The sequence below is a fragment of the Mus musculus genome, chromosome 7, assembly GCF_000001635.26.
Source record: "Mus musculus strain C57BL/6J chromosome 7, GRCm38.p6 C57BL/6J".
In the NCBI taxonomy this organism is placed as follows: domain Eukaryota; kingdom Metazoa; phylum Chordata; class Mammalia; order Rodentia; family Muridae; genus Mus; species Mus musculus.
In genome coordinates this window covers 48754922-48771100 of record NC_000073.6, presented here as the reverse complement: position 1 = coordinate 48771100, position 16179 = coordinate 48754922, and the positions used below count along the sequence as shown (strand labels likewise).

At 43.1% G+C, this 16179-nt stretch overlaps 1 long non-coding RNA gene across 1 annotated transcript; it reads left to right on the top strand.

Annotated features, from left to right (window-relative positions):
- Positions 1 to 2776: 2776 nt before the first annotated feature.
- Positions 2777 to 15960, top strand: Gm32263. Its single transcript, XR_391444.2, has 3 exons — positions 2777 to 3102; positions 12739 to 12863; positions 15228 to 15960. It is a non-coding gene; the product is annotated as a predicted gene, 32263 (long non-coding RNA).
- Positions 15961 to 16179: the final 219 nt, after the last annotated feature.

Genomic DNA, 16179 nt, shown 5'->3' with positions numbered 1-16179 from the left:
TCTCTGAAAATACCCTCACATATATGCCCAGGTACCTCTTAGGTGATTTCAAATCCAGTCAAGCTGACATGAAAATTAATCATCACAATTAATTAAATAAGTAACTAATTAAAAATTACAGAAGTTCGTTCTCTTGGTCCTAGAGGGACATCAGCATCCTTGTGTCAAAATCAAGGTGTCAACAAGGCACAATCCTTCTGAAGGCTCTGAAAATCAGCTTTTCCAGCATTTCCTGTCCATTCTTTGGGATGCATGAACACACTGATCTTTGTTCTATTCCCATACTACCTTCTCCTGTGTGTATCTAGACCTCTTTGTCTGTCTTTTACAAGTATATACATGACTGCATTTAGGGAGCACTCTCTATAATCCAGAGTAATATTCCAATATCAAGAGCCTCAGTTTAAATGCAGCTGCAGAAACACAGCTCCTTCCTTTACCATATTAGGTAATGCTCACAGATCCCAGGATCAGGACTAGAATTTCTGTCAGAGGTCACATTTTACTCCAGCATTTGCTCTGCCTGCCTGTAGCTCCTCTGTGAGCTTTCTGTGAGGAATGTGCAGTAATAAAAGGCCCTGGTCTGGACATCAGGGGGCCTGAGTCTTTAGGTCACCAGACTAAGTGCCAGTACCCTCCCTTTTCTGTGCCTCTCAAAGATAATGGTAATTGATCACAGTGTGATTTTATTTTATTTTGCCAAACCTCTGGTTTTGAACTCAGAACTCTCAACAGAGTCTTCTAGGAAGCCAGTGTGTATTGAAGCCTATTTGATTTTTTTTTTTTGAGACAGGGTTTCTCTGTGTAGCCCTGGCTGTCCTGAAATTCACTCTATAGATCAGGTTGGCCTCGAACTCAGAGATCCGCCTGCCTCTGCCTCCCAAGTGCTGGGATTAAAGGCATGCGCCACCACTGCCCGACTTGAAGCCTATTTGATACCTCTGTTTTGAATGCTGTTTTCAATCATCTATAAAATCCCATGCATATCCACCTCTACATAGTATAAGTTTCAAAAACTGTAGTAAGTTGGGGAAACAGTTTCTGAGTGCTAAATGTGAGCAAACACAGACTAAGCATTCAGTAATGATAGCTTAAAAATAACATCATCAAGTCTGGAGATCATGTGCTCATGTCTTGCCTGGCTCGAAGTAGCCATCTGGTATGTGTTAATTTGAAGTCAGTCCTGTATGCTTGCCAGACATGCAGCCATCAGCAACTCTGTCAAGGGCTAGGAGCTGTGCACTCCACTAGGTAGTCTTCCTGAGTGTGACAGCAAGTGCTCTCTCATTCTAAACTCCAGCATCACTTTGTTTATCCTCTTCAAGGCTCCATGGGGTAGACCCAGAGACAAGCCTGTCTCTGTCTCTGCAGATGAATAACCAAAAACTCTTCCCCCAGTTTCCAAGTGTCTCATTTTTTTTCTTTCCTTCCTATCCCTCAACATTTTGGTGTCTTAAAATGGTTTCAATAGGGCTTGTTCTGAGATCCAGCTCCTAGCTTACTTCTATTGCAGACCAACTTGCTGTGTGATCCTGACATGCACTGATATGACAAAGCTTTCTCTGCTATAAAACAAGAAGTGTCTAGAACTGTCCTTCCTGACTTCTAGGGATGTTGGCAAACACCATGAATACAGGATTGTCACATGTAAACTGTTTCAAACTTGGTCTCATTCACAGTCTAGTTGAATGACCATGTCAAAGTCATTGAAAGTTGCTGGTCCACTTGCTGGTCCAGTTGCTGGTTTTTGTTTTGTTTGTTACATTAGAATGTTAATACCTAGGTTCTAAAATGGCTAGTGCAGGTAGTTCATATTGAATGCATAACACCTATCTAATGAAGTTCAGGCTTGTAAGAGCCGTTACTTTAAAGGGATTACCTTAACCAAAAGAGATTGGATAAGCAGGAGGCACAAGTAGGCAGGGTAGGGAACTCGAATCATTCAGGAAAGCCAAGAGCAGGAGTGAACATGTGAAGTCTTGGCAGTTGGCTCAGGAAGTTACAGCATGAGGGTGAAGACCAGGTGGATTGTGTTGAGGCAATCCCAGTGATAATAGCTACCACCTAGGATCAAATTATTCTGTGTGTTTGCATGCACAAATATTGGTCAAGTATTATTTCCCTTTTTAGACATGGCATAAGAAGACCAGAGAGGTCAAATGGCTTAACCAAGATCATGTAGAAGACAAAGGCTTTGAAACCAGGCTTGAGTGTTGTCCATGACCTCTGCTCTTAACTGCAAGGTTAAGGCATTTGTGGAAGCCCCTGCCCTGTGCTGACCACAGAGTAAGGTGTTTAATGCTGTGGGGTTCTCTACTGAAAAAGCAGGAGGATCCTTGGGTCCACTACTGGGTAGGCCCCAGCAGGAGATTGAAGACCATTTCTTCAGGTTTCCAGACTGTCAATGCTCAGGTGTTCCTGGGTTAGGAATGAAAAAGGATAGAAGAGATTGTGAGTTTGGACTTCTTGGAAATGATCTGTGATGTAGCAGCCTCTGTAGACTGAAGTACGTATTTTGAGCTTTTGTGTCCGCCGGCAAGAAAGACGCAACAAACCGGAATCTTCTGCGGCAAAAGCTTTATTGCTTACTTCTTCAGGAGCAAGAGAGAAAAAATGGCAAAACCCCGTCCCTTTTAAGGAGAATTATCCTCCGCCTAGGACGTGCCGCTCCCTGATTGGCTGCAGCCCATTGGCCGAGTTGTCGTCACTGGGAAGGCAGAGCACATGGAGTGAAGAACTACTCCTGGCACATGCGCAGATTATTTGTTTACCACTTAGAACACAGGATGTCAGCGCCATCTTGTAACGGCGAATGTGAGGGCGGCTCCCCACAAGTATGCATTGCCCCCTGCAGGTAAAGAAGTCTGTGGAGAAAGCTTCATCTGGAAAGAGCTCTGCTTTCTCACTCATCCTCCATGTTCTACAGCCTTGTTTTAAATGATTCCTTCCACCTCTATCATGGATTTAACCACCATCCTGTCATTACAACATCTTCATATCAAGGATGCAGTTCATTTCCATTGCCTGTGTACCCAGTCCTGGCTACAAGCTGTGTTCCTGTACCCAACCTCATACAAATTCAAACTATGGGCAATGTGATTGGTAAGTATAAGGTGAGGCTAACTATTATAGGAAGGAGTTATTCTTAGAAATTAGGCAGGACCTGGCTTATAACAGTAGAAGGTCAAGGTTGGAGCCTTTCTTGTTGTAGGACAACAGTCCCTCAGTGAGAGGCGGGCTGGATCGTGCCTATCTGCTATGCAAAGCAGAGAGATTAATGGCTACCAGAGGATGATGCTATTTTATAAAGGAAGATACTGAGGCTCAGAGACATTAAGTGGCCTGCCTGAAGGATGCACATCTGTAATGACAGAACCATCCATCATACCCAGGCCTTTGGTGTTGTCTTCCGTGGTCAACTCTACCATACTGTGCTGTGCATCAGTCTGTTTACACTTCTCATCATTTTCTGTCTCTGATGGGTTTATCACCTTGGTACCACTGTTCAGCATATTCTCTGTGTCTATGGAGGAGCCTTGCCTTACACTCTATGTCTTTCCCTCCTGGAGTTCTCAGGTTCACCAGGAGGCTGACTGAGGAGAGGAGTTGGGGCCAATAGGGGTATACAAATTGCTACACATCTTCCAGGGAGCTGGTAATGCACATCAAAAGACTTAATAACGTAGGTGATCTGTAATGCAAAAATTCCAGGACGAGAATGTTATTCTGTGGAACAACCACACAAGCAATACAACTACAAAACATAACAGATCTTGGAAGGGACCATGTAAAGACAGTAACTCATGAGATAGGATACACAGCAATGATGTCAGTTCACATTTACTATGTGGAAAGGAGTTACATGATAAACTGAAAAATAGAATGTGTCTATAGGATGATCCTGTCTTCTGTAAATAAACTACACCGGGGTATGAATGTGTTTATAGAGAATGTGTGCTCTCCTACTCAACTGCCAACCTCTCACTTAACTGACAGGTGAGTGAGTCCTCCCTTCCCCACATGGGAAGCCTCAGGCTGGCTGAGACTTCTAGGTGGAAGGCTCTGAGGTTTCGGATCCCCTCACATGCCTTTGCTCCTAGTGGACAGTTGTGCGCTTCCCAGGAGACACTTGTGTAATTATCTGCATGCCAGTTCACCTTTATTGTAATTTCACAATTAAATATCACATAAATAGAAAACCCCCAATGACACTTTAATACATGAAGATGAGTAATCAAGAGAATGCAGAGGCTATTTTGTTGTGGATAGATAAGGTAACTATGAAGGGAACAGGGGCAGACTTGAAGAGCCCAGAGCATCATTTCAGAATGCTTCACAGACAGTTTTAGGTTCTCTTTCCTCTTGCTTTAGTGTCTCATAGACAGCAGCATCCTTGATATCTATGAGAAAGGCAGTCAGACAACCTTCAGTTGCCACTCAAACAGCAACATTGAAACGTTGGCATGCTGTTAACAGATTAAATATGCAAATACATTCTTATTATTTTTATTTTTTATTTCAACAAAATCCTTACTTTGTTAATGTTTTCAACTAATTCTTTTGCTTAGCTAACTTGACTACAGACCTCAGCACAGTCATATTCAGTGTAGGCCTAGGAAAAGCAAGAAATGGATGTATCTAGAAGAAAACAGATGTCAGTTGAATCTTACATTTTTATATCTCTCTCTATTTTTTTAAAGAATAAGGCTGTCAGTTACTTTAAGGATCAGACAATACCCCCCCCCCCCCCCCCACTGAGGAAAGGCAAGTAGAAAGAACTCCATGGTGAAAGGAATGATATGTTTAGTTTCCAGGGTGCTCTGGGCAGACTCTGCCCATCTTTGCTGGTGACAGGCAGTGTTGGAATTACTTTGTAATGCATTTAAACTGTGATAATAAGCTTGGCTCCTTAGTTCTGCCCTATCCTGAGGGCCAGGTGATGTCAACACTCAGACATCTCAGGACTCTTAATTACTATGGGAAGAGGATACCACTGTGATGGGCATTCCTCGGTAACAATATACCAAGGGAGTCATGAGTCAGTGGGGTCACAGCCGGGATAGACAGCGGAGAAGAACCGCTTAAGTGACTCAAATTATCCTCTTTTCTCATAGGTTTGCTAAGGTGTCAAAAAGTCATATTCATTAAACACCCCATGTGCACACGCACATGCACATGTGCACAGACACACACAATTGATATTGTTTTCTTCCCTTGAAACATTTAAAGTAATACAATTCCCTTTTTTATTTAAAAATACTTATTAACTTTAAAAATTAAAAAAAAACTTCAGCTATAATCAGCCATTCTAAAATTTAATAAAAGTGCTGAAAAATCCAAACAAAACTAAACAAATTGGAGGTAGGAAATGACTCGATGGGTAAAGTACTGGCATGAAAGTGTGAGGACCTGAGTTCAAATCCCCAGCACCCATAATAGTTGGGCATGAAAGTATGTGCCAGTAACCCCAGTGCTGGGGAGGTGCAGAAAGAGGATACCAGGGGCTTGCTGGATACCTACTCTGACAAACTGGTGAGCTCCCAGTTCAGTGGGACACCCTATCTAAAAAATCAGGTAGAGAAGCGTAGCAGAAGACAGCCATTGTTAACCTTGACCACCCTACCACATGTGTACACATGCATGTGTACATATAGACCCAGAAGTGCACACATATGAACATACAGGTACACACACTCCCCCTACCCCTACACAACTAAAAGAAAACTAGACCAACTATTCCAGTGCCTTCCCATGATACCTACTGCCTCAGTTCTTAGCCTGTCTGAGAAAAACAAAACAAAACAAAACAAAACACAACAAAACAAACAGACACAAAACAAAATCAAATCCTAGTAAGGTTGAAGTCCTACCCTTGGAAGTAGGATTGCTAATTATTCAAGGACGTGTTGGGGTTCTGGAATTTGGAGCAGCTCAAAAAGAAAAGGGAAAGGAGAGCTACGGGGGGGGGGGGTATAATGCACTTGAAACGGTCTAGTGACATCATTATCTTTCTGAGGGCAGAATCATGAGTTCAAATCCTATTTGCTTAACCTTTGTCAGCTAGGCCGTAACAACAAAAAGGCTATAAGCATTTGCTTACCATGGTATTCCCAGGCACAGTGCTTTGTATAGACAAGGCAGTAAATAAGTTGAATAGATGAAACAAACTAAAGGCACTAAGTACAAGGTAGGTGGTCACTGAGTACAAGGCTCCTTTATTTCTTCCTTCTCAGTCACTATTTAACTTACTATGCTGAAATAATTGTGTATTCACAGGAAGTTTCGAAAGCAATATAGGGAAGTCCCTTATACCTGTTTCCCAGCTACCTACAATGGTGAATTCACTTGTATTCACTTGTTTATGCCTTTTCACAATCAATACACAACTGTCCATCATCACAAAGGATCTCTCTGCTCATATTTTCACACCTTACACCTCATCTGTTTCTCTCACCTGATCTCTTGGGTGTTCCCCATCTCTACATACTGTCATTTTGTAAGTGGGTTCATATAGTCTCTCACTTTTCGAGACCATCTTTTCCCACTTGCTATAGTCCTTTTCCAATCCATCCATATTGTTTTGTTTATTAATACTTTAGTCCTTTTCATTGCTGGGTCATTTTCATGGTACAGCTATATCATAGCATGTTAACTCTACCCACTGAACGACATCTGGGTTGTTTGCCATGTTTCTCTGTTATAAATGATGCTGTTACGAACATTGTTTGTCAGATTTTATGTGAAGATCCATTTCTCTGAGATGAATGCCCATGACTGTGACTGGCAGGTCACACACTACAAACATCATTAACATTTTAAGAAACTGCTGTCCATTTCCAGACTGGATCTACCACACTACATGTTCACCAAGAATCTTCAAGATCCAGTATCTCTCATCAGCATTTGCTTCCTCAGTATTTTTTTTTTTTTTGCCATTAGCATTGTATCAAGCATTAGAATTTGTGTTTCTCTGAAGGCTAGCAATGGTGGCCAACCACCTGCCTCCTGTAGGGCAACATCTGTGTTCTCTCATTTTCTAATTGAATTGTTTTTTGAGTTTGGAAGTTCTTTCTTTATCCTGGAAATGGGCCTTTGTCATATACACCACTTGCAAATATTTTTTTCTTCAGTGAGTACTTTTCATTCATAAAGACTTAATGTCTTTCATAGAACATAACAAATCTTGTTTTAATGAAGTTCAGTTGATTTCCCCCTAGGGTTGTGTCTAGGAACTCTTTTCCTGACAAGAGGTGACCAGTGTTGCTTTGCAGGTTGCCATTTAAAAGCTTTAGGGCTTTGCCTTTCCCATTTAAGAATTAGAATCTACCTGTGCCCATGTACACTGTATAAGACCAAGGCTCATCCTATCGACTGTTTATTTTCTGCCCTTTGTTTCTGCCAAGAGAGGTGTCAATGTCCGTTCTACAAGAGTCTCAGAAGAAAGATAATTTGTAGAGAGGCAGGATGTGTAAACAGCTCCACACAAGTAACTAATCGCCTTTCCACGTTCTAGAAGGAGCTGGATGCTATAGAAACCTAACAATTGGGCGAGTATTTTTTTTTCTGTCACCACATTGTGCAAACAAATGCTGTCAATCCTAGGTACCCAGGAAACTCCTGCTTACTGATGCATCATGTTGCAGCCTAAGAAAAATGTCAGTTGGAAGCAGAAAGCAAGCATTGCAAACTCCTATTGTACACGATAGCATATCATTTAAAGTTTGGAAATGGTGATTCTACAGGTAATTACAGACACATGCATTATTGATTGACCCAAATCCTGTGATCTGTGATAGGATGCTAAAAGAGATGTGACAGGAACACTTCATCCAGATGTGGGATCCAGGAATGCTTCCTGGAGAAGTGACATGGAATCTTAGGCCTAGACAATAAGTAGCAGAGAGGTAGGTGGACTGGAGGAGGTGTGACAGAAATAAGAAGACCCTTCAAGGTATTGATAGCAACATAAACAAAGGCTAACAGGCATAGGTTCTTAATTATCCAGTGTCACTTATGATGTGTAAGGGAGCAAGGTCAAAATGCAAAGACCCTCGAAGGTCATGGTATCTGACTACTTAGGGTATTGGCAACCCACTGGATGGCATCTAGGTCTGTATTTCAGTGATCTCACTCTTGAAGCCTGGGGGCTGACTCATGGGACTCTGGGCAGTAGGTCTGGGCAGTGCTTAGGAGACTGTTGCCAGACACATTGGAACCAACTGGAGCATTGGGAATAGAGCACAGCGAATACATTTACAACAAGGTAGAATCAGGTTCATGGAGGAGGGGCATTTAGTGTTTTTAGAGGCGAGAAGCAGTAGTCAGTGCTACAGCTAGAAACCAGACACTGTGTTAAAGGACTTGCTGAGGTTGGTACCTCTGACTAGACATTCCCAGTGAGAAAGTCAGTTCATCCTCCACTGTTGGATGGCCCTGCTGGGCAAAACTCTGCATCCTGTTAAGGAAGCTGTTCCTTATAAGGACAGCTACCTCTTCTGTAAGCATCTGGGCCACCAACACAACATTGTCCCACCATGGAAATCTCTAGTCACCCTGGACATTAGGAACAGGTCTGGGCCAAGAGCCTTAACCAGGGAAACAGGTTCAACAAGGCTCTCTCTGACTCATCCTTTAATACGAGGCAGACTGGATTTAGGAACCTGTGACCCAGTCACACCAGGAAGGATTTCCTGCCTCTTCTCCTCCAGTGAGAATCAATAATCAGTAACTCATCACTGACTATTGCTGGGTGTGTGGGTTTTTTTCCTGGTATGTAAATTCCTTTTGAGGTTAGAGATCTCCTTTTACAGAATTTAGTATATAACAGATTAAAAAAACCAAACTTCTTGACCTCCCAAATAGTAAACAACTAAATGTGCAAAAGAACCACCATTAGACAGGACATCAAAAGCTATATATCTCCTATGAAACAATACGTGCACAGATCTTTCAAAACTGTGTAAATGCAATAAAGAGCACAACACATTTTGGTCATTTTATTAAATGAGATTAAATAGTTTAAGTTTCAACTACTAAACAGAACTTTGAATGGTGAAAACACAGAACCTTTGCTGACTTTAAGTTTACATGGGTGTGTGTTTTTGAGTGGGTCATGGAGAACATAAGGTGGGACACTGGTTGTCTTCAAGAAGTGTGCAGCCTTGATGAGGGGAGAGAGTACAGAGGACAGTTAGGGAAAGGTTTTTACAGAGAAGATGGGGCCACAGCCAGACATCAAAGCATGAGGTAATATCAATTTATCAGAAGGATAAGGACTTAATATTGGGGTAGAAAAAGGATCGTGTGGGGAATGGGGATGGGAGGGGCATAGCAGCTAAGGAGAATCCAGGAAAGGAAAAGAAGACATTGTGGTCACATCAGAGACTGTATATATGATAACTGAAAGATAATACTACACAGAAAATATGGAGGGTTCCATCTCCCAAGGCTGGATTCTTATGGTGGCTGGGAGAGTCACCAAGGGCTCTTGAGCTAGAGAATGAGACACACAGTGGCAGATGCTTTGGTGTCAGGGTGTGATATACTCTGTCATTTCCAGGCGAATGGTATTCCATTGTGTCTAGAAAGGTAAAAGCCCTTCAAAGAAATGGTCTAGAAACTCCAGAGAGGCCTCTTACTGGCTTTGCTTTAGCTCATTCTCAGGTCACTTTCCCAGAGCTTTTATAGAGGGACACAGAGAAACAGAAACTAGTCACATGAACTGGGACATTTTGAGTAGCACCAATGAAACCTTGAAACCTTGGATTTGGGAACAGAACCGACTACATGATTTTCAGGGCCCCTTGTTGACTATTAGGAATTTTAAGTTGACAACACAAAGCAAAGTCCACATCACACACCCATGATCCTGGTCCTGAGTTGGAAAAGGATAAACACTGGTTCCTATCTAAATGCTTATGGTGGGTCACAGTGAGAGTTTTAGCTCTCTGTTCTGGGCAGGTGAGAGCTCAGTATTATAGCTACCACAGTACAAGAAAAGAACAATAGACAAGGGACAGGGAGCCTAAGTTCTAATCCTGGCGTAGGTTCTGAGTCATTTAACTTTTGTTTCTTGGTTTTCTGTCTCATTGCAAGGGTTCAGTGGTTTCCTGCTCTGTCCTTTCCATAATGAAGGGTGGCTCTAGACTGCATCAGGGTGTGTTGTTGGGCTATCTGGAAGGAAGACAGACTTTCAGTTGCATAATGAGCTGAGTCAAATGTATTTGTACCCCAGAGCAACCCCTCTCCTAACCACCAAGTGTGTGTGTGTTTGTGTGTTGTGTGTTATTTTTAAAGCACAAGAAAAGTCATCTTAGACTATTCTCAGATGAATGTATCTGAAGAGAGCTCATGCTCTCACTCTTTGTAGGTCAGGGAAACTGACTTTCTGTGTGCCTTAGTTCCCTCTTCTGTACAATGGGAGAACTAGATCTGAGGATAGCCAAGGTTGTTTTTGTCTCTCTGTTCTGTGTTTTCTTTGCATTTGTGGCCCAACACTTAGCACCCCATGGTGTTGGGATGAACTTACTTGTCTATGTCAACCAACCGTAAGCTCTCTAAGCTTGAAAATGACATGTGATTCACATCTGCATCTCCAGTTTTTGGCACAGTACCTATGCTTAAGTAAGAGTTTAATGAAAAGACCAATGCACATACAGGGTTTTGGGAGGTGGGGGTGAGGGTATGGGAGAAACTAAAAGCAAATAAGCTATAGAAACAAAAGCAAATACTCAGTACTGAAGAATAAAAAAGTTTCTGGCTTAGCAAAGATCCCAGACTTCATTATTAATCTATGTGATCTGAGAAGTTATCCTACTCAAGGCTAAAGGTGGGTATATCCTATGTGGAAATCTGGCACAGATGGATCTTTCAAGAAATTCGGTGTCAGAATATAGTGTAAGAAGCTTGCTACACATGTGGTAGAATAAAAGAAAAACTCTAGTAGCATAATTATTTTAAGTAGTTTCTATATTTATTAGCTAAGAGGAAGGAAGCAGGGGGGAAAAGGCTGGGGATTTTATTGAGGGAGGGTGATCGTATTTATGTCCTCCAGAGATCAAGAAGGTGAGAGAAGCAAGGCCACAGCTTCTCGTCCCTGCCAGTCTCTTTTAGCTGAAAATCTGACAAAAGTGTTCTGTGACATGCATACGGAACACAGCCATCAGTCAGGGGTTGGACAAAGTTGCTTTTAAGTTTCCTTAAAATTCTGCGACCACCTTGTCATCGGGGCACAGAGCTTACAAGGAGATGATGGTAGACAACATAAACAGTGAGGTAGACCAGTACTCTCAGCATGTGCTCATCAACTTCACTAGTAACTGGTGAGAGAAGATGGGCCTTTTGAGACAAGACACCACTTGTTTTGTATGGCAGCCCTAGGAAGGAGTGACATATGTGGAGCGCCTTATGTGGGGTCATAGGGCTTCAGATCATTGTCTTGTAATTCTTATGTGATCTTAGGTACAACCCATCATCTCTGTGGGTTGCAAATTTCCTTTGAAAAGCAAGAATATGAACAGGGTGACTGGTATGTTTCTGGTTCTTGGGTATTGCAGAGCCATCGTGAAGGAATTAACACTCACCTCACCTCTGTGCCTCCCAGGCAGGTCCATGTTTAATGTAAATCACCCCAGTACAAGGAGAAAGACAGGTCCTTGTCAAGTCTCACCCATGTCACCAGAGAGTCACAGTGTCAGCACCAGCCCCAACAGGAAAACCACATGCCTGCCAATGACACCCAGACCCTCCTGTTTGGGCTACAGTATGAGAGGGTCATGCTTGGTAAAGAAAGGCTTAAGTCTGACTAAGTGCAGCTGACATCCTGGTGGCAGAGCTGATCCCGACTCAGCTCCAAGTTCTCAGTTCATAATTTGCCTTGCAATTTATCATCGAATATCCACATAGGATTATTGAGGTGACTGATCTTTGTCACTGAATCTGTCATGGCACATTAGTCATCTATTCATTCAACAATGTGCCTTGAACTTTTATATACACTGAATGTGTTATCTCGAATGGATGCATGGTTGAATGGATGATGGATGAGGAAGATCATTAGGAAGAAGCCGGGCAATGCTCTAGCAGACCCAGGATCCATCCCATAGCTTTATTCCACTGTTAGGCATAAAAGAAACTTACATTAAAGTGGTTTGTGAATGGATGAAAAGGAAATGTGTTAATCAAGTAACAGCTACAAAATTAGCACTAGTTTGCAAGAAGCCCCCTACTACCCTGAAGTTCTGCTTTCATTATCTTTAGGCTATCCCATCCAGTGGCCGAAGAGGTTCCGTGTTTGTACCCTTCTAGCTTGGTAACCTCAAAATAAAGATAGTTTTTTCCCCCCTTAGGAGTTCCCGAAAATTCTTCAAGAGGCTTCTTAATGGCCCAGCCTGTGCCACTTGCAAACAAATATTGTGGTTAGGAGGGGTTGGGTGCTGATTGGTTGGACTTGTGGTCCTTACTAATATACTCACAAAGTATAGAGAAAATTTCATGCACAATGACGCTCAGGGACCAAGCTTGAGTGCAGGGTGACTGGCAGAAAAGAAAAGAAAGGGCTGGACGCTGGGCAGGAACAACCCTTACATGTCCTTTCCTTGGACAGCTTTCTATCTGCTGCCCATTTGCTATTTGCATGTTTACAGCTCTCTCCCCTGTGTTCACTGCACAGCCCTCTAGTGATCTTAAGCCCCTCTGGGATGTGGAGGCTAGCTTCTTTTGCTCACTTGTGTCTTTCAGGTTACCAGCCTCAGGTCTGTCTGTTGGAGACCAGCTCAAAGTCCAGCCGAGGACTAAGGTGAAGTGAAACTGTTGTGGGGAGCCAGGCTAAACCACTGTCTCCTATATAGCTGACTAGCAAGGAGGTATGCTTCCCCATCCAGTCCCTCCTCCTGACAGTCCATGAACTAGCTCAGAAGGTGAACACTTCCAGGTGTAGGTCAATTCTTTTCTTTGAATGCCAAGGAAAGAAAAATTCAGGGACTGCAGCCACCTTCCTTACCCAACTCCTTATTTCTGGCATTAAAAAAAAATCAGCCTCTGCCTTTCACATCCACACAGAGAAGGGTGGGGCCTGACTAATGAATGTTTGAGAAGTCCTTTGAGATCTTAGATGAAAGGCACCTTGTAAAATACAATTAAAAATAATAGGGGTAATTATTAGCCAGGCTGGTCCCTGCAGGATAATTACAGAGCTTTTGCCTGGCAAATCTTGAATTCATGCAGAAAAACATGGGTTCGAGCAAGAAGACTGATTTGAGATTTGGGGTCTGCCGGCTTCAAAGATGGAGTCCTCTGGTTCCTTCTGAAATCTGAGAAGCATGTCAGCAGGTCAGAACTGAGACAGGACTTAGGGGTTGTTGTCTGGGCAACATATTTGAATGGCAGATGAAGCCACTGGGTCCCTGAGAGGAGATGTGATAGTTTCAAGCTACATACCAGGCATTGCAGGGCTGCATCTCTGGAGGTTCAGGCCTAGGTCATCTGAGTTCAGAGGTTTGTGTCACCACATCCTCTTCAGTCCTTGCCAACATGATCTTTTGGTGGCACCAAAGAGTCTTACCTGAAAGTCTCCAGAATGGAGCCCATGTCCTAGCTCTGATATGTGTGAAAGATGGTAGTTAGCCAGTCAGTTTCTGGTGCCACACTCCAATAATAATAACAGCTTCCCTGGGCTGCCATGAGGAGCTGAGGAGTGCTGTAAAGGGAAGGCTGCCTGGGACCTACTTGCTCACTCTACGCTGTTCTGAGTGTGGGCTTCTCTGAGATTAACCCATTGCTATTTTTTTCATGGCCACTCCATGCGTAGTGAACATCTGTCATGAGTCAAACATTGTGCTAGGCTCTCCAGGGCTGTGATTTCTTTCAGCTATCCCCAGCTTTCCCCAAGGTCAACTGTTCAAACTCAGGTTCAGGTTGATTAGTGAACTTGTCCAAGACCATGCAGCTGAGAGGGAGGCAGGGCTTGGACCTGGGTCATATGTCATACTGCTCTCTCTTGTGAAGTGAGACAGGCATTTGATTGTCATCCAACTAGAACCTCACAGGGGTTATCTGCTGGGGAAAACTGGGAGATAAGGTATGGTATTGGCCTATGAGGATGTCATCATTATTTAATTATTCTGACGGTCTGTTTTGATGAAAGAAGTTAAAAGACTCTCCCAAGAGGGGCTGTGAGTCCCCATCATTAGCTTTAGATTGAAGAATTTTAGATCAGAACCTAGAGAAAGGGTTTGGTGACTAAGAGCACTTTCTACTTTTTCAGAAGACCTAGGTTCAATCTCCAGTTATGGCACAGCAACTTACAGCCCTCTGTAACTCTAAGTCCAGGGATCTGGTGCCCTCTTCTGGATTCCGGAGACACCAAGAACACATATAGTGATATACATATATGCAAGCGAAACATTCATACATAGAAAATCAAAAAAAAATCATTAAAAAACAAAATCTAGATCAGAGTTTGAGAGGTAGCTTTGTTGCTAAAATTCTTGTTGTACAGGCATAAGGAACTAAATCCAGTTCCTAGTATCCTCATAGAAATCCAGGAGTGGTTGTACCTGTTTGTAATCCCAGCAGTATGGAAGTATGGAGAGTTGGCTCCCTGGGGCTCATCAGGCAACCAGCCAGCCTAGATAATTGGCTAGTTCCAAGTGACTAGATGGATGGATTCTGAAGATTAACACTCAAAGTTTACCTATGGCCTCCAAACACACAGATGCACATTTGCACACAAAATGAGCACGTGCGTGCACACATACACATACAACACACACACACACACACACACACACACACTCATGGTGGGGGGAGAAAATCTAGATGAGTTCCTTAGGAACCAAGAACCTCTGCATTGTTAGGGCCTTGACCCTCTACCAGCATCTTAGAACATGGTATGTGGGTGGTGGGTGAGGGGCCTCCAGATCTCCTTCCGTATAGGGCCTCCCAGCTTCAATGGGGGCAACACTGGTAGCATCTTATCAACTGGGATTCTATACCAGCATAAATCGTTACTCCTGACATTCCAGCTTGAGAAGATTCTAGAGTGAGAAGTAGGTGACTGTGCTTCAGGCTAGTGAACTTTGGCTCAACTCACCACATTTGCAGAGGCCAAACACAAACAGGTCGGAGCATTCATGCCTCTGAGCTCAGCTTACTTGATGAGATATGGGATCAGGGAGGCAGACATTTGACATTCAGTTGTAAACCCCAGTGCTTTCCATTTCTTTCAGGCTCCCCATCAACAATGAAAGTGAAGATTAGAACCTACTGGTTATACCATATATGCGTGGAAGGGACCAGGCCTCTTCAACTGGCTGAGGTTGGCAAAGGAAGAAAGCTGACTGGAGAATCACTAAGCACTCTGCAGATCTCCTCCACAGCTCAGACTTTCCCCGATACCCTCTGGGAACCTGGCGAGGGAACCACTCTGCTTATAGATGTTTAAGTCATTCTTGTGGATGTGCCCAGAGTCCACAAAGAGATTGGCGGCATCTGACACAAGCAACAGCAAAGTTAACTCAGAGGTCATTGTGTCTGCTGCCTCTGGCAGGAATTTCTTAGGGCTTTTCTGGTGATATGACACCCCAGGTTATGAGCGTCTTCGTATCAATGGTCACTTGTGACGAAGTACTATCCTCTGGCTCCAGCCATCATCCATCTCTGAGTAATTCTCACCTACAGCTGAGGGGTCTGTCCTCTGGAACTACAGTGATGTAGGTGCCTCTGCTCAGAGCCACCAGTGATGACAGCTTTATCCAAGATGAAATCCTCCACACTTGAGAGGTACGATAGTGTGTATTGCATTAGGCATCAGAAAGACTTAGCTTTAAACCTTACCTCAACAACTTATTCACTCTGTGATTGAGAAACTCAGCCTCTCTGAGCCACAGTATAGCCATCCATAAAATGAGTACACTTTTTTGGCATTGTGAGGCTGTAACACATAGAAAAACCATTGCCAATCATAGGCACTCAAAACTAACTCATGCTCTCTTCACATGTCAAGATTCATTTATTTTTCCCAACATTTATTTAGTGCTTATTCTTTTACTTATTTTTGCCAAGTACTTTGTTTGGTGCTGAGGACTGACTAGAGAGTGAAATGTGGTGTCATGAATACCCCACCCACATTCTCACCCAAGCTCACCACTGACTAGCCCGTCTGAGATAGCAGGCTGACTT